Source organism: Delphinus delphis, chromosome 2, assembly GCF_949987515.2.
Source record: "Delphinus delphis chromosome 2, mDelDel1.2, whole genome shotgun sequence".
Taxonomy (NCBI): Eukaryota; Metazoa; Chordata; class Mammalia; order Artiodactyla; family Delphinidae; genus Delphinus; species Delphinus delphis.
The window spans coordinates 162,318,683-162,334,877 of record NC_082684.1 but is presented as its reverse complement, the minus strand read 5'-3'; the positions used below and the strand labels follow the sequence as shown (position 1 = coordinate 162,334,877).

The 16,195-nt window shown below is 41.4% G+C and overlaps 1 pseudogene; it reads left to right on the top strand.

Moving 5' to 3' along the window:
* Positions 1 to 9,915: 9,915 nt before the first annotated feature.
* LOC138413989 (zinc finger protein 771 pseudogene) lies at positions 9,916 to 10,846 on the top strand (annotated as a pseudogene).
* Positions 10,847 to 16,195: the final 5,349 nt, after the last annotated feature.

The window sequence follows — 16,195 nt, the reverse complement described above, 5'->3', positions numbered from 1 at the left end:
TTGATTTACACAGGTCAAGCCTATTCATTATAGAAGGAATTAGACAAGGGCATAAATAACAGGAGGTAGGTTTATTTGGCATAATCACCAATAAATTGGTATGACCACACTGGATAGCAATTTTATAATATGTATCAAAAGCCTTAAAAATGTTTCACAGCAGAAAGTTGGCTTTCAAAGAATGTTTGTTCAAGGAACCATTAAATAAATAAACAAACCAGTAGTTTCAATTCTAGGAATCACTCTAAGGAAATAATGAGATGGAGATGACAAAGATTTATATACCAAGATGTTAATTATACATAAATTGTTACAGGATCAAGTAGAAATAAACTAAATGTACAAATAACAGAATCATCAAGTAAATTATAACACACTGTATCTTTTTACTTTTTTGAATTTTATTTTATTTTTTTATACAGCAGGTTCTTATTAGATATCCATTTTATACATATTAGTGTATACATGTCAATCCCAATCTCTTAGTTCATCACACCACCACCACAACCCCCACCATTTTCCCCACTTGGTGTCCAGATGTTTGTTCTCTACATCTGTGCCTCTATTTCTGCCCTGCAAACCAGTTCATCTGTACCATTTTTCTAGGTTCCACATATATGCGTTAATATACGATAGTTGTTTTTCACTTTCTGACCTACTTCACTGTGTATGACAGTCTCTAGATCCAGCCAAGCCTCTAAAATGACCCAATTTCATTCCTTTTTATAGCTGAGTAATATTCCATTGTATATATGTACCACAACTTCTTCATCCATTTGTCTGTCGATGGGCATTTAGGTTGCTTCCATGACCTGGCTATTGTAAATAGTGCTGCGGGGCTTCCCTGGTGGCGCAGTGGTTGAGAGTCCACCTGTCAATGCAGGGGACACGGGTTCGTACCCCGGTCCGGGAAGATTCCACATGCTGCGGAGCAGCTGGGCCCGTGAGTCATAGCCGCTGAGCCTGTGCATCCAGAGCCTGTGCTCTGCAACGGGAGAGGCCACAACAGTGAGAGGCCCGCGTACAGCAAAAAGAAAATAATAAAAATAAAAAAATAAAAAAAAAATAAATAGTGCTGCAATGAAAAATGGGGTGCATGTGTCTTTTTGAATTATGGTTTTCTCAGGGTATATGCCCAGTAGTGGGATTGCTGGGTCATATGGTCGTTCTATTTGTAGTTTTTTAAGGAACCTCAATACTGTTCTCCATAGTGGCTGTATACATTTACATTTCCACCAAAAGTGCAAGAGGGTTCCCATTTCTCCACACCCTCTCCAGCATTTGTTGTTTGTAGATTTTCTGATGATGGCCATTACGACTGATGTGAGGTGATACCTCATTGTAGTTTTGATTTGCATTTCCCTAATGATTAATGATGTTGAGCATTCTTTCATGTGTTTTCTGGCAGTCTGTATATCTTCTTTGGAGAAATGTCTATTTAGGTCTTCTGCCCATTTTTGGATTGGGTTGTTTGTTTTTTTTGTTATTGAGCTGCATGAGCTGCTTATAAATTTTGGAGATTAATCCTTTGTCAGTTGCTTCATTTGCAAATATTTTCTCCCATTCTGAGGGTTGTCTGTTGGTCTTGTTTATGGTTTCCTTTGCCGTGCAAAAGCTTTTAAGTTTCATTAGGTCCCATTTGTTTCTTTTCATTTTTATTTGCATTTCTCTCGGAGGTGGGTCATCTTGCTGTGATGTACGTCATAGAGTGTTCTGCCTGTGTTTTCCTCTAAGAGTTCAACAGTGTCTGGCCTTACATTTAGTTCTTTATTCCATTTTGAGTTTATTTTTATGTATGGTGTTAGGGATTGTTCTAATTTCATTTTTCTACATGTAGCTGTCCAGCTTTCTCAGCACCACTTATGGAAGAGGCTGCCTTTTCTCCACTGTATATTCCTGCCTCCTTTATCAAAGATAAGGTGACCATATGTGTGTGGGTTTATCTCTGGACTTTCTATCTTGTTCCACTGATCTATATTTCTGTTTTTGTGCCAGTACCATACTGTCTTTGATTACTGTTGCTTTGTAGTATAGTCTGAAGTCAGGGAGCCTAATTCCTCCCACTCCATTTTTCTTTCTAAAGATTGCTTTGGCTCTTCGGGGTCTTTTGTGCTTCCATACAAATTGTGGAATTTTTTGTTCTACTTCTGTGAAAAATGCCAGTGGTAGTTTGATAGGGATTGCACAGAATCTGTAGATTGCTTTGGGTAGTATATACATTTTCACAATGTTGATTCTTCCAATCCAAGAACATGGTATATCTCTCCATCCATTTGTATCATCTTTAATTTCTTTCATCAGTCTTATAATTTTCTGCATACAGGTCTTTTGTCTCCTTAGGTAGGTTTATTCCTAGATATTTTATTCTTTTTGTTGCAATGGTAAATGGGAGTGTTTTCTTGATTTCACTTTCAGATTTTTCATCATTAGTGTATGGGAATGCCAGAGATTTCTGTGCATTAATTTTGTATCCTGCTACTGTACCAAATTCATTGATTAGCTCTACTAGTTTTCTGGTAGCATCTTTAGGATTCTCTATGTATAGTATCATGTCATCTGCAAACAGTGACAACTTTACTTCTTCTTTTCCGATTTGGATTCCTTTTATTTCCTTTTCTTCTTTGATTGCTGTGGCTAAAACTTCCAAAACTATATTGAATAAGAGTGGTGAGAGTGGGCAACCTTGTCTTGTTCATGATCTTAGTGGAAATGCTTTCAGTTTTTCACCATTGAGGACGATGTTGGCTGTGTGTTTGTCATATATTGCCTTTATTATGTTAAGGAAAGTTCCCTCTATGCCTACCTTCTGCAGGGTTTTTATCATAAATGGGTGTTGAATTTTTTCAAAAGCTTTCTCTGCATCTATTGAGATGATCATAGGGTTTTTCTCCTTCAATTTGTTAATATGGTGTATCTTGTTGATTGATTTGCATATATTGAAGAATCCGTGCATTCCTGGGATAAACCCCACTTGATCATAGTGTATGATCCTTTTAATGTGCTGTTGGATTCTGTTTGCTAGTATTTTGTTGAGGATTTTTGCATCTATGTTCATCAGTGATATTGGCCTGTAGTTTTCTTTCTTTGTGACATCTTTGTCTGGTTTTGGTATCAGGCTGATGGTGGCCTTGTAGAATGGGTTTGGGAGTGTTCCTCCCTCTGCTATATTTTGGAAGACTTTGAGAAGGATAGATGTTAGCTCTTCTCTAAATATTTGATAGAATTTGCCTGTGAAGCCATCTGGTCCTGGACTTTTGTTTGTTGGAAGATTTTTAATCATAATTCCAATTCCAGTGCTTGTGATTGGTCTGTTCATATTTTCTATTTCTTCCTGGTTCAGTCTTGGAAGGTTGTGCATTTCTAAGAATTTGTCCATTTCTTCCAGGTTGTCCATTTTACTGGCATATAGTTGTTTGTAGTTATCTCTCATGATCTTTTGTATTTCTGCAGTGTCAGTTTTTACCTCTCCTTTTTCATTTCTAATTCTATTGATTTGAGTCTTCTCCCATTTTTTCTTGATAAGTCTTTTTAAATGTTTATCTATTTGTTTGTCTTCTCAAAGAACCAGCTTTTAGTTTTATTGATCTTTGTTATCATTTCCTTCATTTCTTTTTCATTTATTTCTGATCTGATCTTCATGATTTCTTTCCTTCTGCTAACTTTGGGGTTTCTATGTTCTTCTTTCTCTAATTGCTTTAAGTTCAAGGTTAGGTTGTTTATTTGAGATGTTTCTTGTTTTTTAAGGTAGGGTTGTATAGCTATAAACTTCCTTCTTAGAACTGCTTTTGCCACATCCCATAGGTTTTGGGTCATTGTGTTTTCATTGTCATTTGTTTCTAGGTATTTTTTGATTTCCTCTTTGATTTCTTCAGTTATCTCTTGGTTATTAAGTAGTGTATTGTTTAGACTCCATGTGGTTGTATTTTTTACAGACTTTTTCCTATAATTGATATCTAGTCTCACAGCGTTGTGGTTGGTAAGATACTTGATACAATTTCAATTTTCTTAAATTTACCAAGGCTTTATTTGTGACCCAAGATACTATCTATCTTGGAGAATGTTCCATGAGCACTTGCGAAGAATGTGTATTTTGTTGTTTTTGGATGAAATGTCCTATGAATATCAATTAAGTGCATCTTGTTTAATGTATCATTTAAAGCTTGTGTTTCCTTATTTATTTTCATATTGGATGATCTGTCCATTGGTGAAAGTGGGGAGTTAAAGTCCCCTACTATGATTGTGTTACTGTCGATTTCCCCTTTTATGGCTGTTAGTATTTGCCTTATGTATTGAGGTGCTCCTATGTTGGGTGCATAAATATTTACAATGCTTATCTCTTCTTCTTGGATTGATCCCTTGATCATTATGTAGTGTCCTTCTTTGTTTCTTGTAATAGTCTTTGTTTTAATGTCTATTTTGTCTGATATGAGAATTGCTACTCCAGATTTCTTTTGATTTCCATTTGCATGGAATATCTTTTTCCATCCCCTCACTTTCAGTCTGTATGTGTCCCTAGGTCTGAAGTGGGTTTCTTGTAGACTGCATATATATGGGTCTTGTTTTTGTATTCATTCAGCCAGTCTATGTGTTTTGGTTGGAGCATTTAATCCCTTTACATTAAAGGTAAGTATCAATATGTCTGCTCCTATTACCATTTTCTTAATTGTTTTGGGTTTGTTTTTGTAGGTCTTTTCCTCCTCTTGTGTTTCCTGCCTAGAGAAGTTCCTTTAGCGTTTGTTGTAAAGATGGTTTGATGGTGCTGAATTCTCTTAGCTTTTGCTTGTCTTCAAAGGTTTTATTTTCTCTGTCAAATCTGAATGAGATCTTTGCTGGGTAGAGCTATCTTGGTTGTAGGTTTTTCTCCTTCATCACTTTATATATGTCCTGCCACTCCCTTCTGGCTTGCAGTTTCTGCTGAAAGATCAGCTGTTAACCTTATGGGGATTCCCTTGTGTGTCATTTGTTGTTTTCCTTTGCTGCTTTTAATATTTTTTCTTTGCATTTAATTTTTGATAGTTTGATTAATATGTGTCTTAGCATGTTTCTCCTTGGATTTATTCTGTATGGGACTCTGTGTTTTCTGGACTTGATTAACTATTTCCATTCCCATATTAGGGAAGATTTCAACTACAATCTCTTCAAATATTTTCTCAGTCCCTTTCTTTTTCTCTTCTTCCTCTGGGACCCCTATAATTCGAATGTTGGTGCATTTAATGTTGTGCCAGAGGTTTCTGAGACTGTCCTCAATTCTTTTCATTCTTTTTTCTTTATTCTGCTTTGCAGTAGTTATTTCTACTATTTTATCTTCCAGGTCACTTATCCGTTCTTCTGCCTCAGTTTTTCTGCTATTGATCCCATCTAGAGAATTTTTCATTTCATTTATTGTGTTGTTCATCACTGTTTGTTTGCTCTTTAGTTCTTCTAGTTCCTTGTTAAACGTTTCTTGTATTTTCTCCATTCGATTTCCAAGATTTTGGATCATCTTTACTATCATTATTCTGAATTCTTTTTCAGGTAGACTGCCTATTTCCTCTTCATTTGTTAGGTCTGTTAGGTTTTTGCCTTGTTCCTTCATCTTCTGTGTGTTTCTCTGTCTTCTCATTTTGCTTAACTTACTGTGTTTGGGGTCTCCTTTTCACAGGCTGCAGGTTCGTAGTTCCCGTTGTTTTTGGTGTCTGTCCCCAGTGGCTAAGGTTGGTTCAGTGGGTTGTGTAGGCTTCCTGGTGGAGGGGACTAGTGCCTGTGTTCTGGGGGATGAGGCTGGATCTTGTCTCTCTGGTGGGTAGGTCCACGTCTGGTGGTGTGTTTTGGGGTTTCTGTGGCTTTATTATGATTTTAGGCAGCCTCTCTGCTAATGGATGGGTTGTGTTCCTGTCTTGTTTGGCATAGGGTGTCCAGCACTATAGTTTGCTGGTCGTTGAGTGGAGCTGGGTCTTGGCCTTGAGATGGAGATCTCTGGGAGATTTTCGCCTTTTGATATTACGTGGAGCTGGGAGGTCTCTTGTGGACCATGGTCCTGAACTTGTCTCTCTCACCTCAGAGGCACAGCCCTGATGCCTGGCTGGAGCACCAAGAGCCTGTCATCCACATGGCTCAGAATAAAAGGGGGGAAAAAAAGAAAGAAAGAAAAAGAAGGTAAAATAAAATAAATTAAAATAAAGTTATTAAAATAAGAAGTAATTATTAAAAATATTTTAAGTAATAAAAAAAAAGAAAAAAAGAAAGAAAAGAGCAACCAAACCAAAAAACAAATCCACCAATGATAACAAGTGCTAAAAACTGTAGAAAAGAAAAAAAAAAAAAGGAGAGACAGAACCCTAGGACAAATGGTAAAAGCAAAACTATACAGACAAAATCACATACAGAAGCATACACATACACACTCACAAAAGGAGAAAAAGGGAAAAATATGTATATATCGTTGCTCCCAAAGTCCACCTCCTCAATTTGGGATGATTCGTTGTCTATTCAGGTATTCCACAGATGGAGCGTACATCAAGTTGATTGTGGGGATTTAATCTGCTACTTCTGAGGCTTCTGGGAGAGATTTCCCTTTCTCTTATTTGTTTGCACAGCTCCCAGGGGCTCAGTTTTGGATCTGGATGTGCCTCTGCGTGTAGGTCGCCTGAGGGCGTCTGTTCCCCCCCAGACAGGACGGGGTTAAAGGAGCAGCTGACTCGGGGGCTCTGGCTCACTCAGGCCGGGGGGGAGGGAGGGGCATGGAGCGCGGGGCGGGCCTGCGGCGGCAGAGGCCGGCGTGACGTTGCACCAGCCTGAGGCGCGCCGTGTGTTCTCCCGGGGAAGTTGTCCCTGGATCACGGGACCCTGGCAGTGACTGGCTGCACAGGCTCCCGGGAGGGGACGTGCAGATAGTGACCTGTGCTTGCACACAGGCCTCTTGGTGGCGGCAGTAGCAGCCTTAGCGTCTCATGCCCGTCTCTGGGGTCCGCGCTGATAGCCGTGGCTCGCGCCAGTCTCTGGAGCTCCTTTAAGCGGCGCTCTTAATCCCCTCTCCTCGCACACCAGGAAACAAAGAGGCAAGAAAAAGTCTCTTGCCTCTTCGGCAGCTCCAGACCTTTTCCCGGACTCCCTCCCGACTAGCCGTGGTGCACTAACCCCTGAAGGGCTGTGTTCACGCCGCCAACCCCAGTCCTCTCCCTGGGATCTGGCCTCCGAAGCCCGAGCCTCAGCTCCCAGCCCCGCCCGCCCCGGCGGGAAGCAGGCAAGCCTCTCGGGCTGGTGACTGCCGGTCGGCCCTGATCCTCTGTGCGGGAATCTCTCCGCTTTGCCCTCCGCACCCCTGTGGCTGCACTCTCCTACATGGTTCCAAAGCTTCCCCTCTCCGCCACCCGCAGTCTCCGCCCGCGAAGGGGCTTCCTAGTGTGTGGAAACCTCTCCTCCTTCATAGCTCCCTCCCCGAGGTGAAGGTCCTGTCCCTATTCTTTTGTCTCTGTTTTTTCTTTTCCCTACCCAGGTACGTATGGAGTTTCTTGCCTTTTGGGAGGTCTGAGGTCTTCTGCCAGCGTTCAGTAGGTGTTCTGTAGGAGCTGTTCCATGTGTAGATGTATTTCTGATGTATTTGTGGGGAGGAAGGTGATCTCCACGTCTTACTCTTCCGCCATCTTGAAGCTCCCTCCAACAATATAGTTTTGTAAATACAATATTTCTATAATCAGAAATAGTACATATTTGAATGTTCATTTATTGCTCTTCCTTCTCATGCACGTTCTTCTCAACAATTCATGCAACGCTACACAGTCTTGACAAAAAAGACATAACTGAAGTTTTGCACTTTCTATTATGTTAACATTTAAATGTTACGCACATAGAGAACTAAATTCCTTATCTTAAGGCCTATGATCACTAGAAAGTCAGCAATCTGCATAGCAACTTATCAAACTATATTTTTGCTATTATAAATCGGGGATGGTTTTTATTTGCATGTCACAAAATTATCTATTCTGGAAAATACTGCTATTAAAATAATAGAAATCACTGTTTGAGTAAATATACAATGAATACCATTTGGAGATAAACATACTTTTTGTTTCTTTTTTTTTTTTTCCTTTCTCCAGATAATTCTAGTGGCTTTAGACTCTACAAATAATCAGTCTGGTGTTTTATGTCCCAGCAATTCTGAAGTTCACTTTGTCTGTTCTGTCTACATGTCACAGAGTCACTAAAATCTTTCACCCAGAAATTCTAAATCTTTTTACAAATGGCGTATTAAGACACATATCCCTGCAAGGAAATGAAATAATTTGATTGTATAAGTAAGATAACACAAGCAAGAGTTAAATGACAAACAGTACTCCCAAAGCAAATTTTGAAAAGCCCTTGAATGAAGAGGCTTTTTCCAGAAAGACCAGCCTCTTTCATCAAGAGTCTTTAATATCCTTGTCCTTCTTTGCAAATAACCACAAAGAAAGAACTTGAAACTTTGCACTGGAATATTCAACGTGTCCAAAACATCTCAATGCAACAAATGAAAAATTCAAATAAAAATTTAAAATAAGAGCTATCATATTCCATTACACATTAATAAGACCATTTTCTGTTCTTCTTTAAAAATTAAAATCAACCAATCCGTGTTGAAATAAATAAATATATCCTTGCTGTATCTTCCTTATTTGAAAAAAAATAATATGCTTCAAACTAAAAACCAAGTTAAAAGAAATTATAATTGGGACAAGACCAATAAAATGTTTTCATACATTCATTTTGAGGTCATTAATATTTTACCTCTCCCATCATTAAACTCAGAACAAGTGCAGTCAGATATGATATTAATTAAAATGCTCTACACTTCTATCAGTGTTGATTAGTTACTAATACAAAAGTGTTAGAATTTTTATGAAACAACTTAAAAATTTACCCCCAAAGAAGATGGAAACCACATATTTAATAACAGATGCCAAATATGAGATTGTTCTCTCTTTAGAAGTATAATTCACCACTTAAATACTAAGAACTGGAGAGGTGATATATTCTTCTCTATGGGTCTTTTTCTGTCTTCAGACATAAGGACTGAGGACTCATCACAGTGAAGCTGAAAACAGGTTATTGGCACATTAGTAAGTTACCCAAAAGCTGTTCGGCAAATTGCAAACTGTATAAAGGAAAATGTGTGGGTTTTGCTACAAAACCTACAATCAATCTAATATGTAGAAAAGTCCTCCTTTGGAGTCTGTATATAGTATGAATCAATCACTTACGTTTACAATTGCAAATAGTAAGTCTGATAAATCGACATCTCAAAATACAAAATTTATATCTAGAAAATATAAACTATCATTTTAGAGGTATTTGAATAAATAGATTGACGTTATCTCTGCTCTTTTAAAAGCAAATCAAGGAAGAAAATTTTAAAATTTATCTGTCATCATTCTATTTTGAAAGTATATTATCTATCCTTAACTCAAACAATATGCTATGTTGAAGAAACAATTAAATGCTACCCACGGGATAGAGATGGCACTGTCTCTCTCCACATACAATATAGAATTTCCAAATGCTATCTAAATTTCTTCATAAACACGCCTTGTACCCACTGGAGAGAGAGGCAATGGGATTTAGCAGTTAAGAGCACAGACTACTGTCATGGATGATTATAATAGTACATACCCCATAGAGAGTTTTTGCAAGGAATAAATGAGTAATGTAATAAAGTAAATAACTTGTTTTACTTATTTATTGTTTGGCTGCCTCATGTGGCATGCGGGATCTTAAGTCCCCGACCAGGGATTGAAACTGTGCCCCCTGCATTGGGAAAGTGGAGTCTTAACCACTGAATCACCAAGTAAGTCCCCAAAGTAAAGAACTTAGAAAAGTGTCTGCCACATCACAAGTGCTACGTGGGCCCGGCGCCCTGGCCTGGGGCAGCGCGAGCGCCCGAAGCTGCGGCTGGACACCGAGATGCCCGGTGAACAGCGGACAGAGGAGGAGGAGGAGGAAGGGATTCAAGAAGAGATGGTGCTGCTGGTGAAGGGTGAGGAGGATGAGGGTGAAGAGAAGTATTAAGTGGTGAAACTCAAGATCCCCATGGACAACAAGGAGGTCCCGAGCGAGGCGCCAGCCCCGTCGGCGTATCCGGCGCACTTACATGCGTGCTGGGACGCCGTGCCTTGTCGCACCGCTCCACATTGGCCAAGCACGCCCGCATACACACGGGCGAGCGGCCCTTTGCGTGCACCGAGTGCGGCCGGCGCTTCTCGCAGAAGTCGGCCCAGACCAAACACAGCCGCACCCATACGGGCGAGGGGCCTTATGAACGCCCGGAATGAGACAAGCGCTTCTCGGCCGCCTCGAACCTGCGGCAGCACCGCCGTCGCCCCACGGGCGAGAAGCCGTACGCTGCGGCCGCCACTTCGCGCAGAGGTCCAACTAAGCACAGCACCGGCGCGTGCACAGGGCCGAAAAGCCGTACTCGTGCCCGGACTGCAGACGCGCCTTCGGCGGCAGTTCGTGTCTGGCGCGCCACCGACGCACGCACACGGGCGAGCGGCCGTACGCATGCGCCGACTGCGGCACGCCCTTCGCCCAGAGCTCGGCGCTGGCCAAGTACCGGCGCGTACACCCAGGCGAGAAGCTTCGCTCCTGCGCTGTGTGTGGCCTCGGCTTCGGCCACCACTCCAACTGGGAGGAGCATGCGCGCACGCACACAGGCGAGCAGCCCTACCCACGTGCCGAGTGCCGCCGGCGCTTCCGCCTCAGCTCGCACTTCGTCAGCCACCGTCGCACGCACATGCGGCGCCGTCTCTGTATCTGCGCGGGCTGCGGCCGGGACTTCAAGCTACCTGCCGGAGGTACTGCCGCCGAGTGCTGCCCAGATTGTGAGTGCAGTTGAACCACCATTCTTGTCTCCGCGGGGTGCGAACTGGGGAGGGGCACGCTGGTATCCCGACCTGGGCCTGCGTTAACCTGGACAACTCCCTGCCCCGCCATCTGCATCTCAGATAGGGTGGGACGGCGGCCCTGGCTGCCCTGGAACTGGGAGACAGGGAGGATCCCCTACTGGGGTCCCTGGAAACGCGCCCACCTCCCCCTCATTAGAGTGAATAAAGAATTATATCCTCATCCCACCCGTGCCTGTGAATGAAGTGGGTGGGGTGTGAATTAGGAGGAAAGTTGGGGGTCTCCCCAGGCTTAGGTGATTTAGGTAAATTGTCACGGAGTCAAGTGGGGCTATAAGACCAAAAGTGTTCCAGGAACTGGTTTTGTGTGTGTGTGGAGTCATTCCATGCTTGGCTCTTGGTTACGTCTTCATGATCTCAGACCTAGAAGGGTCCATTAATTTAGCGCGTTCGTGATCAACTGGCAGTGCATTCTGCAGAGCTTTGAGTGAGCCGGCATGAACCTCATGGAACTCAGTCTAGTAAAGAGAAGCAATAGTGGAAACTTTAGCACGAGGTTAAAGAACTTCAGTGCTACATTATTATTAGCTCATTTTCATCCTCAAAGCATCCCAAAGTTAGGTAACTCCTTTACTTCCATTTCTGCAGGTGAGTAAATAGGTACTGACAGCCAGTGAATGGCACAGTGGGGACAAGTACACAGGCAAGTGCAGTCCCTTATCATTGGAGCTCTAATGGGGGAGTTGTTGGATAGGAGAGGTCTTCAATGCAATCTTGGAGTTGAGAGAGGCTCTTCTCAGAGGTGGCTTTTAAGCTGGTCTTAAGGTCAAGAGAGTTGGGGTTGAGGACGTATGGAGAGAACCCCTGAACCCACATGCCAGACTTGTTAGAGCAGCAGATGTCCTGTAAGGTGGAAGGTAGGGACAACAAGCAAGGACGTTGGCAGGAGACAGACCACTAAGGACCCTGGAAGCCAGGTTAAAGGTTCCAAGGCCACAAAGAAGCCTTGAGGGATTAGAGGGGAGGGAGGGATATGGCATATTATTGAGCTAGAATTAATAGGAGTTAAAGTGGACGTGGGGAAAGGAGAGATGGGGCTGATTTCATTTCTTAGCTTGGGTGACTGCAGGCAGTGTCATTGAGATGGGGACACGGGATGAGGAACAGAACCAGAGTTGAAAGAAAAAGAAAAAGAAGAAAAAAAAAAGTGCTACCTGTTAGCTTCTTTTTTTCCTGATCATTTCTGTTCTTGTTGACACAACTAGTTCACCAATACTTCCTGTATTACTGTGAATCCATGAGAATGTGACCTGCTACCCATACATAAATACTAAAATTCCTTATCTGGGATGCTCATTTGGGTCCTTTGTCATACACTGCCCTGAATTTCAGTATTTGAGGGTATAATTTTGATATAAATGTGAGACAACGTCATACCTCATTTTTAGCATTCCTCTCAAACAATTAGCCTGCTTCTCTGAGGATCAGGACTGTGTTTTACTCATCTTTTATCGGAGCAACATCCAGGCACATAACAAGCACTCATGGAACTGATTTGAATATTTATGATCCCCATCTACGCCAACATCATCATATTAGCATATTAGCATCTGGTAACTGAAAAAAAAAAAAGAGGGGGAAACTCATGAAAAATTGCATAAAATTCACTAGGTGATTACCCAAGTTTTGTCTTTGGAGCAAGAGGAATATATTAGAGCAAACATGGCAACTATGAACCCTAGCAGCTGTCTTGGTGTCCTGTAGGGAATTCCCAGTGGCCTGGATTTCACCTAGAAATGTTACACTAATCCCTGTCAAAGGTGTGAGGCTGTGACTCCAGTGGCAACATTGTGACTACTTTAACTTATTGCTGTCCAGTGACTAGATTGTCTGATTTTTTTTTCTTTCCATTACTTGGATTGTATTTGAGCAAATGGATTAGAAGTTTGTGTATTGTGAAGCCAGCACCTTGGGGTTCCGTCAGTGCCTTGTCCCCGGCCCCTGCAGAACGCTGGGGAAAAGTTCCACCTCCACAAGTCCCGGCAAGCCACCTAAAGAATGTCTGCATTCTCTCTAATCTGAAGCCTCAGGGATGTTGACACAACACTTCCTCCTCCCAGCAAGCCCCTCCCAGTGTCTTCCCACATCATACCCTTAGCAGCTCTTTTCAGGACATCCCTAATTTGCTAGGGTATCAGATTGTACCATAAAGGTAAATGACAGATAAAGCCAAAATTATTCTTATACTTGAGGACTCTTATGGTGGAGGGTTTGTGTAAAGAATTAATAGATACAGAATGTTTTTAAAGCCGTTATCGTAAAATACATGTTCTAAGCCATAACTGCTGTCCCTCTGTCCAGACAACCAATGTAGCCACATCCCTTCCTAGAAGGCTTTGGAGCCACCACTTTAATTATATGCATTTCAATAATATAAAGACTTTACCACTCTACTATTTTTAGTGTTTATTTTCTCTTCTTTACTACTGTTCACTGTTTTATTTTCCTCTTGGCCATGTATACTCCTTTATGTCCTCTACTCTCTTAAAAGTGTTGAACTATAACTTATTTCTGGAACAATCTCTTTTTCTATCCCTGTGAAGACCCAGATGGAAGTTGAAAGAGGGGACTCTCCACCAACTGGCCATTATGGGAAGATAAGGAGGACATGCAGCCTCACAGGAGGCCTGCAGGGAGTAATCGCAGAGCTGCAAATGTGGGGAAAAGGCTTAGCTAGCCCCACCAGTGGTAAAGATTTTATCTCAGTGAGTTGTTGAAAGAGACATGCAGATCATCAAGTGAGGCAGAAGCCAAGAAAGAGTAAAAAGTCTGATCACTCCAGGAGATGCATGTAAGGTAATCAAGGGCAGGATAATGGCCACTTTCTGAAAGTGGAGCTGGACAGGAACCGCCCAACCCTGCCATCTGCTAAGACATCAGGCTCAATTCCCAGCAGCCTGGCAACCCGCAGCAGAGACTCAGTGTAAACAGCCGGAGCATCGTCCATCCTCCAGCAACAGTAGCGAACTGCCTGGTGCCATGGCCCTGTGCTTTCGCGTGCGATGTCCCCTGTGCCTGGAATTTCAAACTTTACTCCTTAAATTGGAAAAAGTGCATTTATCTTTTAATCTCAAGTGTAACCTTCTCCCTCCACCTCACGGATAAGGTATCCTTCCTCTGTGCTCTGACAATAATCATATTGGAGTTGAATTACCTATTTGTGTATCAGCTCAATAGACTGAGATTCCCTTGAAGACATAAATTTTTTTTCATCTCTGTATCCCCAGAAATGCCTTACACGTTGTGCTCAGTACATACATTTTGATGAGCAAGTGAGTAAGTCAACAAATAAAAGAAGGAAAGGATGAATGGATCCTTGAGCATTTTTGGTTTTGACAGAGAGACAAGCGACTGTGGGGACCCTTCTGGGACTGAGGGTTTTGGCGGGTGGGATGAAGTGATGATATGGAATCCTGCCATCTCACTGAGCCTGAGCAAGGGACAGAGCTGCCTGCAGGATACCAGGCACCTCAGAAACACAGGGACGGCACCTGGACACATGCACCACCTCTGATAACAGTGACTTCTCAGGGAACCAGAATCTCTTTCCTCTTCTTCCTACCTCCAACCAGAGTTAAGAAATAAGAAACCACATACTGCTGACATTTCTCCTTTAGAACCTTTTACACTAGAATGGACTTTCCTGCTTGGGAAGTAAGCCCTTGGAGAAATAACAGCAACTATATTCTGTGTAGCAGAAAGCACGTTATCACCATGGAGATAACAGCAATGCCACCTCTGAGGCTAGTGATAAGAAGTTAGTTTAAAATTCTCCAGAAAACTGAGATTAAAGACAAGAATAATTACAATCTTTGGGGGCAAATCTGTTCCACAATTTTGAATAAGGGAAATAAAAGATCTCAGGTAAAGCCTCTTCAGTCAATGATTTCAATGGTGTTTTATCCTTATTAACGAGTTTATTCTTACACAGTATGTTGGGCTGTATTAAAATGATTGTGGGGAATTCCCTGGTGGTCCAGTGGTTAGGACTCTGCACTGGAGCTGCAGGGGTCCCGGGCTCAGTCCCTGGTCAGGGTACTGTACTAAGATCCTGCAAGCCATGTGGTGCAGCCAAAATAAATAAATAAAATTAAATGATTGCATTTTATAATGAAGAGAAGGGAATATTGCTACCACAAAGCAAGGACCTGACTCCTTTTCACTTACTAGTTTGTTCAAACATTGTTTCCTAGAAATCATGTTTAGAAATGTCTCATCTAACTCCCCCACCTCAGAAAGTACCACTCACTTTTGTGCTTTCAAACATCAGTTTGTCAGACCGTATCAGAGAAATTAATAAGTGTAGTAACACTCTCAAGCCTAAATAATAGAAATGAATGAATGGTATTTTTAGACCATATGATCTGCATATACGTCTTCATTTTTTAGGGTATAAAGCAAGTTTTTTAAAGTTTAATACCATAACTTAGAACATAAATCAGAGTCTAAATACAATCCACATTCTTCATTTCCCAACCGGAAACACTCTCTAAAGTGACATACACATATGTATACTTTTTGATTATAACAAAAATAAGCCTGATGCTGTTACTCTGTCTTACAGGTTTAGAAAGCTTAAGCTCAGAATCATGAAGCAGGATGTCCAAAGTCATATAGTTCACATGCAATAGAATTTAAATTTGAACTTCATCCCTTGAATTAGTGAAATGTAAATAAATAGGGAGTTCTGGCAGATGGATAAATTAACTTTCATTGGACTATGGGCATTATTCAAATTCTATAGGGTTTTTTCCTTCAGAATAAATAAGAACATGATTCATCATAAATGTTAAAAATTACATAAGGAAAGTTCTCCAAATAATGTGAAAAAGCAAATAGGTTCAAAGATAGACTCTGCAACAACAATAAAAATTAGGATATCCCTTTGGGCAGTATTTTTCAAACTGTGCTCTTCAGAACACTACTTTCACTGGATATTAAGAGATACTATATGGCGGGGTGGGGGGGAAGGATTCACCAAAAATTAGTTTATTTCTATTTAATAACAAGGAACAACCTCAAAAGGAAATTAAGAAAACAATTCATATTTAAAATAACATTGGGAATTCCCTGGTGGTCTAGTGGTTAGGACTCTGAGCTTCCACTGCCAGGGCCTGGGTTTGATCCCTGGTCAGGGAACTAAGATCCTGAAAGGATCAAAATAAATAATACCAAAAATAAATAAATAAAATAGCATCAAATTATATGAACTAACCATACTGAAGTAATCATTTCACAGTGTATATATGTATCAGATCATCATAGTGTACACCTCAACCTAC